This window comes from Dromiciops gliroides, chromosome 1 (genome assembly GCF_019393635.1).
Source record: "Dromiciops gliroides isolate mDroGli1 chromosome 1, mDroGli1.pri, whole genome shotgun sequence".
NCBI lineage: Eukaryota > Metazoa > Chordata > Mammalia > Microbiotheria > Microbiotheriidae > Dromiciops > Dromiciops gliroides.
Window position 1 is genome coordinate 422,205,724 of NC_057861.1, and position 8,330 is coordinate 422,214,053.

An 8,330-nucleotide genomic window follows, 5' to 3' on the forward strand; every position below is an offset into this window, starting at 1 on the left:
AGTGGCTTAAGTTAGATGATTTCTATGTCCCCTACAGCTCTAAAATCTATTATCCTATGATGTAACCTACCCCAACCCATTTAACAGATGAGGAAACTGAGGCACGGAGAGGTTAGTAAAGTTATTTTCCTATGGTCATTAAGTAGCATATTCAAAAGACATGCATCCCTGACCCAGTGTTCATTATAAAGGCCGTGTTTATGGATAAGTGAGATTGTCTGAGCTATGTGTATGTTCTTAATGATGATTTTAGAGTATATTTTAGATATACTCTCTGAAAAACAGCTAGAGGGGGCAGCTAGGTGGTGCAGTGGATAAAGCACCAGCCCTGGATTCAGGAGGACCTGAGTTCAAATCTGGCCTCAGACACTTGACACTGTATGACCCTGGGCAAGTCACTTAACCCTCATTGCCAGAGAGAGAGAGAGAGAGAGAGAGAGAGAGATTGAGAGAGATTGAGAGAAAAACAGATGGACCCTGGAGCTATACAGCTACTTTATGAAATAGAAACCTAACCACAGAACAGTCTATTCCCTGAACAACTGCATGCCATGGATAAATTTGTCCATTCTTGATGCCTGACAAATTCTATGATACAGGGAAAGTGAATTCAGTGCTTTGTTTGGGCTTTAGGCAAAAGAGATAGAAGACAAGTAAATAACCTGGTATCAAAGATTTATGCGAAAATGAATAATAATTTCCCATTGCGTCCTTTTTCTCTAGTTTGTTCAGTGGCTTGTTCATCATCATCTATATCTACCATCCAGCTATGGCACTGCACATTCCCAACGCTCCAAGCTTCACCCAAATGCTGAAAAAAAGGAGCTAAACATTATTCAAGATGAGAGGAAGCTGTGTATAGGAATATACAAGCATGTAAGGAGCTTGCCCAGACCACCCGTACAGAATATGGTCCAAATGGAATAAACAAAATAGTTATCAATCATCTGGAGAAGCTGTTTTGTGACAAGTGATGAAGCTACTATTTTAAGAGAACAAGAAGTACAACATCCTGCTGTGAAAATGATTGTAATGGCTTCTCACATGCAAATTCAAGAGGTTGGGGATGGTATAATTTTGTCTTTGAGTTTCTGGAGCCCTTCTAGAGTTAGCTGAAGAACTCCTGAGAATTGGCCTGTTTCAGACATAATAGAAAGTTATGAAATAGTTTGCAGAAAAGCCCTTGAAATTCTTCCTGACTTGGAATGTTGTTCTGCAAAAAAAATCTTAAAGACATTGATGAATTATCAGCTCTGCTTCAGACCTCCATTATGAGCAAGTAGTGTGGAAATGAAGTCTTTTTGGCAAAGCTTATTTCTCAGTTATGGGTATCTATTTCTCTTGATTCTGGTCACTTCAATGTTGACAATATCAGAGTGTGTAAAATTCTGGGCTTTGGCATGTTCCTCTTCAGTATTGCATAGTATGGTTGACAATCCCAAAGGACTATTGATGAAGCATACTATCCACCTCCAAAGAAAGAATTGATATTAATTGAACACAGACTGAAGCATGCTATTTTTCACTTTCTTTCATTTTTGTCTTTTAATCAAGTTTTCTTGTACAAAATTACTAATACAGTGTTTTACATAATCATACATGTATAATCCTTATCTGATTGCTTGCCACCTTGGGGAGGGGGGAGAGGAGGGAGAGAAAGACGAATAAAAATTGGAACCCAAAACTATAAATAAAAATGTTTATAAATGTCAAGAAATAATTGATTGATTGATCGATTGGTTGGTTGATTAATACGAAAAGAAAAGAGAAAAGAAAAGAAACTGAAGGTGATATAACTTCAGTGAAAGATGCTAAAATAGTGTATTCTTGTCCCCTTGATGGCATGGTAACTGAAACTAAGGGAGCAGTACTGATAAAGACTGCAAAAGAACTAATGAATCTTAGCAAAGGAGAAGAAAATCTTATGGATTCACAAGTTAAGGCTACTGTTGATTCTGGTGCAAATGTAATGATAACAGGTGGCAAAGTTGCAGATATGACTCCTCATCATGCTAACAGATATAATACAATGTTGGTCAGGTTGAATTCAAAATGGGATCTCTGAAGACTGTGTAAAACTATTGGTGCTATTGCCCTTCCTAGACTGACTTCCCCTGGACTTGAAGAAATGGGCCATTGCGACAGTGTTCATTTATCAGAGGTTGGAGACACACAAGTGGTTGTTTTTACTCATGAAAAGGAAGGTGATGCCATTTCTACTATAGTACTCCAAGGTTCTACAGATAATCTAATGGATGACATAGAAAAGGCAGTAGATGATGATGTTAACACTTTCAAAGTTCTCATAAGGGATAATCAGCATGTGCCTAGAGGTGGAACAACAGAAATTGAATTGGCCTAACATATCACATCTTATGGAGAAACATGTCCTGGACTTGAACAATATGCCATCAAGAAATTTGCAGAAGCTTTTGAAGCTATTTACCAGGTGCTGGCAGAGAATTCTGGAGTTTAGGCTAATGAAGTGATATTTAAACTTTATGCAATACATCAAAAAGGAAATGAAAATGTTGAATTAGAAAATGAGGCTGAAACTGCTGCAGTAAAGCATATGTTAGAGGGGCAGGTAGGTGGCACAGTGGATAAAACACAGGCCCTGGATTCAGGAGGACCTGAGTTCAAATCCGGCCTCAGACACTTGATACTTACTAGCTGTGTGACCTTGGGCAAGTCACTTAACCCTCATTGCCCTGGGGGTGGGGGGGAGTGAAGAAGAAAAATATGTTGGAAGGCGGCATTCTAGATACTTACTGTGGAAAATATTGGGCTATCAAGTTGGTTACTAATGCTGCAGTTACTACACTCAGAGTTGATCAGATAATCATGTCAAGACCATCTGGTGGTCCGAAACCTCCAACAGGAAAAAAGGATTGGGATGATGATCAAAATGACTGAGCAGGTTAACCGAACATCTCAAGCATTTATTAAGCATCTACTATTTGCCAGGCACTGCGCAAGGCACTTTACAAATATTGTCTCATTTGAGCCTCACAACAGCCCTATGAATCAAGTGCTGTTACTATTCTCATTTTACAGTCGAGGAAAATGAACCAAATAATGTTTAAGTGACTTGCCCAGGATCATACAGCTAGTAAGTGTCTGAGGCCAGATTATGTTAGCTAGTAGAATGTTAGCACTGAAACATCATACAGGCCCTTTCAGTTGCTCAAATAAATTTACCTCTTTAGGGTTTTCTTGAGTCATTTGCATTTCAAAGTTTCTGCTTGGCTCTGGTCTTTTCATTAAGAATGTTTGAAATTTCTGTATTCCAATGAAGGTCTGTTTTTCCCCTATAAGATTATACTCAGATGTGATAGGTAACTTATTTTAGGTTGTAAACCTGTATCATTTGCCTTTTGAAATATTGTATTCCAATATCACTTATTATAATAGAACCTGCCAGGTCTCATATGATCCTGAATATGATTCCTTGGAATCATAAACTTTTCTTTTTCATGGAAATACTAGATTTTGGCAGTGGCATTTCTCGGTCTTTAAATTTGGAGATTTCTTTCAGGAGACATTCAGTGGATTCTTTCAATCTTCACTTTGTCTTCTGGTTCTAATAGACTCATTTCTAATTTCTTGAAATATAGTATCCAATTTTTAAAATCATTATTCTCACTAAATCTGATAATTCTTAAATTATATCTTCTGTTATTAAAGCTAGTTGGTTTTAACATCAGATATCTTAAATTTTCTTCTATTTTTTTCCATCTTTTATTTTGTTTTAATATTTCTTTGTATCTTAAGAGCCACTGATTTCTGTTTAGTCTCTTCTAATTTTCAAGGAATCCATTATATAAGTTTATTACTTTTTCTTCTAAGCTATTTATTTTCTAATTCTTTCCTCCAAAACTCTTATTTTTTTTATCTCTTAATTCATTTCTTCTGGCTGGAAATGGACCTATTCTCTAGCAGCTGTGCCATATGTTAAGACCACTCTATGGTCTCTCTGTTTTCAGTTTAAAATTTGGCACCGAATCAGAGAGCCTTTCTACCTTTTAAACCTTCTTTTGAGTATACAGGTCTCACCATTCCTGCCTTCATACACAAAGGGTTCCTCAGAACCTCCATTTTACTGAAAGAGCCCATGCTAACTATGTCTTCATCCCTCTCCAGGTTCTACTCTTGACTCTCCAAACTTTCTCCTCCCCGCCCCAACCTCACCTACCCCTACCCACCATGAATATGCTTCTCTCTCCTCCCTTTTTCCAGTTTCCTTCCATGTGTCATCTATTCCAATTAGAATGTAAGCTTCTTGAAGGCAGAGACTATCTTCTTTTTTACTTGTTTTTTTTATTCCCAGTGCCTGGCATGTAGTAAGCATTTAATGCTCATTGACTTGATGTGACTAAACAAATATTCTCTTTTTCTAACACTGTTTTCAACTACATGATGGTTTATATTGACTCAGTCCCATTTTCCTTTTTTTCATAGTGCTGGACAGTCTGTCTTCCACTTATGTCAGTATCTCATATTGAGTTATGGTATTTGGAGAGCACTTCTTACTCTCTACCCAATTTTTTTTTCATTCATCATCTTTCTTCACAGCAGCTAGACTACATTATTCAAATTTCCCTGGGCTGCTTTATGAAAGATCTGCAAAAGGAGGGCACAGGGGTGGATTGAGAGAACTGTTGAAGTCCCCTCTGTAAAGAAATACAAAATAGTTTCTCCAATTTCTTCTATATATTTCTTCTAATATGGTAGGGTAGAAAAACCCTTGGAGTAGAAGTCTGTAGATAGGGCTACTAAATGAACTGGCATTTGAACTCAGATCCTCTGCCTCTTTCCATTCTGCCTCCAAGCCTAGAAAGGTAAATTGGTTATGAATATAAGGATAAGAGGTTTGGGCTCTATTGGTTAAGCAATGAGGAGCACTGAAGGTCTTTGGGAGAAGCAGTGTGACGTCTGAGTTGCACATTGGAAAGATGTACAAAAATTATTTTTAAAACTTTAAAGTTATTTGCTTACAAATTAATATTTTTATGGAAAGAAAGAAAAGGGTGAAGGAGGTCTGAAGTCCATTTTTTCTCCCTCACAGTTGTACTGCCCATGTACTCATATTAGCCCAATTGGGAGAATGATAAAATGGCAAAGAGACCTTTAGATCTCTACCTAGGTGCTCCATTGGCCCTTGATTTCTCACTTGGATTCCTCGGGCCCTTTTACCCTGTCTTTGCCTAGTGCATGCTAGCCTCACTGAATTCCCGACCTATCTCTTCTAGAGACCACACAGATTTGTCACAGTTCTCCCAAACCTGACCTTTCATCAGGCTTCTCCAAGACATTGTCCTCCCCAGGCCTGGCACAAATGTTTTCATGATCACACTTCCCACATCTTCATTTTCAAAGCATCGGCCCCTCAAGGAACCTCAAGGACACTTACTTAAGTTTAACACCTACAAAGATGAAAAAACTATTCTAGCACTCTTCCTGATGATCCTTTAATGACCCTAATAATGGGAAAGAGCCAGGACATCTCCCCTACCCCATGGGAATGGGCAAGCTATTGAAGTATTAAAAAAAAAAAAAGCTAAATGCTATGAGTAAAGAATCATGTGGAAAACACACCCAAATTTCCCCCTCCAAGTCTGGGTTTAGCTCCTTATAACACCATGCCTTGAATTTAATTTCCTTTATGTCATTTAATATAATCTCAATAGCCAACAATTTGGGAGCAAAATTTTAGTTTTAAAGCAATACCTTGAACTACCTTTGGTTGCCAACCCGGTTACTTGTTTCACTAAACTTAGAAAATGAGCTATTGTGATTATTATCTTAGTTCTAGTACTTCTGGGTCTTCAGCTAATATCAGTGTGAAAAATTCACCTGATTAAGCAGATTATGTATTTCTTTATCCTTTATGTTTTTCATTATTATGAATGTAACAACAAGTACTAATAGAAATAAACAAACTCAATGAGAAGTAAATTACCTAAAAGTACTACCAAATACAAACTTGTTTCAAGGAAGAAAATGATAATATAAATTTTTACATTAAGTTAATACAGTTAATACACTTCCTCAATTCATACAGTGTCTTGGTTTCTTAGCACCTAATTCATGCATGTTTTCTTATTCTGTGCATGGCACCTTGCACCATTCTTAATATTCTCTTTTGTATTCTTCATATGTATATGTTTAAGGTGCCAACAAAGTCTGTTACATCATCATCCATAATTTATCCATTAGTTTCCCAGTTTGGGGACCTACAGCTTTTTTACTGCTCCAGGTAAAGAAGTGATAAAAACATAAGCCATCAATACAAACCATTTTTTAAAAATTTAAGCATCTATGGATACTTTTATACAGAAAAAGCCACTTCCCTTCTCCTGCCCTCCCCCAGCCCTTTTCATTGTATTTTTTGTGTGGCTAAAAGATATTAACCACTTTAGTCATTCTAATTATTACTTTCAGTTTGCTCTCAAAAAACTGCACGTCTTTTGTTCTACTAACAAAGAAATCAAGTGCCTGTTTTAGTTCTAACTCTGGAACCTAGAGGGACCTCAGAGACCATCTGGTCTAACATCCTTATTTTGTAAACGAGGAAACTTCAACCCAGAATGATTGTGACTTACCCAGAGATGGAAGACCAGGATTTTAATCCTTGGATTGTACAACATTATCCCCAGTGTTGAGTTTTATCTTTTCTTTTCTTTTCTTTTTTACGGATTGATGAGCTTCAGGTTGTCTTGATTTTTATCTTTTATTAGAAAATGTGAGCAGCTTTTAACATTTTTTTCTTGGTCACAGCTGCTGCAATATCATTTTAGTTTAAATGTTTGTTAAACTGCCATGTCAGCTCCTAATTATGCAAGTGAATCACCAAAGAAGATTGGTAACATGGATCATTCAGATCTACAGATAATCATCAAATCTTGTTTCAGTTTGCTTTTCTGGGCTATATTCCCACCAAGTCACTTTCCCAGCCTCTTACCAAGGAACAAATCTGGCTGTTTGATAGGCACCTTCCTTCCTTGTCTCTATGTAGATGTGATTCCTTTTCACTAAAAAGCCAAGAGAAAAGGAGAGGTCTGTTGGGAATGTCACAATTGGCTACACCTGGGAAGGGCATGGCATCAGGTGTAGGCATTTCATGCCCCTCTATGACAATTAAGAAATATTACATTGGCTTTTTGGCAGCCAGGTTCCACTGTTGATTTTATTGAACAACCCCCTCACCCACCCACCCCACCCCACCCCCAAGATCTTTGCCACAGATCTGTTGGCTGGTTGATCAAGAGGCACCAGAAACCTAGACTGGGTCCTAGGACAAGGAAGAGACATGTATCATCTTCCTGTATAAGAATGCAGGCAGTTTATCCTCTTTAGCCCCAATGGTTTTTTGCACATGTTTAAGTTTCTTTTGACTCTTGTGATTCAGAGTTTCTACATAGTTCTAGTGTTTTCATCTGGAATCTGTTATCATCATTGAAATGAAAATAAACTGGAATTTCTCCCCTCACATTATCCTCCAGGCATAGCCACAACAGAAGCATGACATAGCCATGACAGATTATGAAACTGGAATAAGGAGCTATGACAGATTGTGACAAATAAATGACACAGTCATGACAGAGCTGTAGCAGAGGAATTAAAGAGCAGTGCCATGATATTGGCATGACATTGGTATGATATTGGGGTATAATTGAAGTGATGTCTATAGGTAATTGGTGTGAAGTTTTTGTGATATTTGTGTGTGATTAGTATCATGTTTGGTATTAGTATATAATTGGTATAATATTTAATACTGTAATGTTCAACATTGCTGTGGTGTTTGTGTGACATTGACATGGAATTGGAATGATATTGGTGCATAATTGGTAGGATATTTCTTGTAATTGGCATGATATATGAATGTAATTTATGTGATATTTAGTATCAGTATGTAATTGGTGCGATGATTGCATAATATTATATGAGATTGGAATGGCATTTAATATTGGGATGGTGCTTACATGACATTGATGTATAATTGACATAACACTGGTTGTAATTAGCATGTTTTATGTAACATTAGCATATAATTTTTGTGTAATCATCAAGTATATATAATAATGACAAGTAATTGGCAGGCTTGTACAACATTGGCATGTAATTGGCATGAAATTGGTGTGTTGTTTAAAGTTTGGCATGTAATTTGTATAACACTGAAATGAAATATGTGTGCCCTTACATAAGATTAGCAGGTAACTGGCATAAACAGTGGCATACATTTGATGTTGTTTCTGTATTATTAGTGTGTGATTGGTATGTTGTTTACGTAACATTTGTGTGTAGTTTACTATAATCCACACGTTTAT

The 8,330-nt window shown here is 37.0% G+C and overlaps 1 pseudogene; it reads left to right on the plus strand.

Moving 5' to 3' along the window:
• The first annotated feature begins 769 nt into the window (after positions 1-769).
• On the plus strand, positions 770-2,916 carry LOC122750050 (annotated as a pseudogene).
• Positions 2,917-8,330: the final 5,414 nt, after the last annotated feature.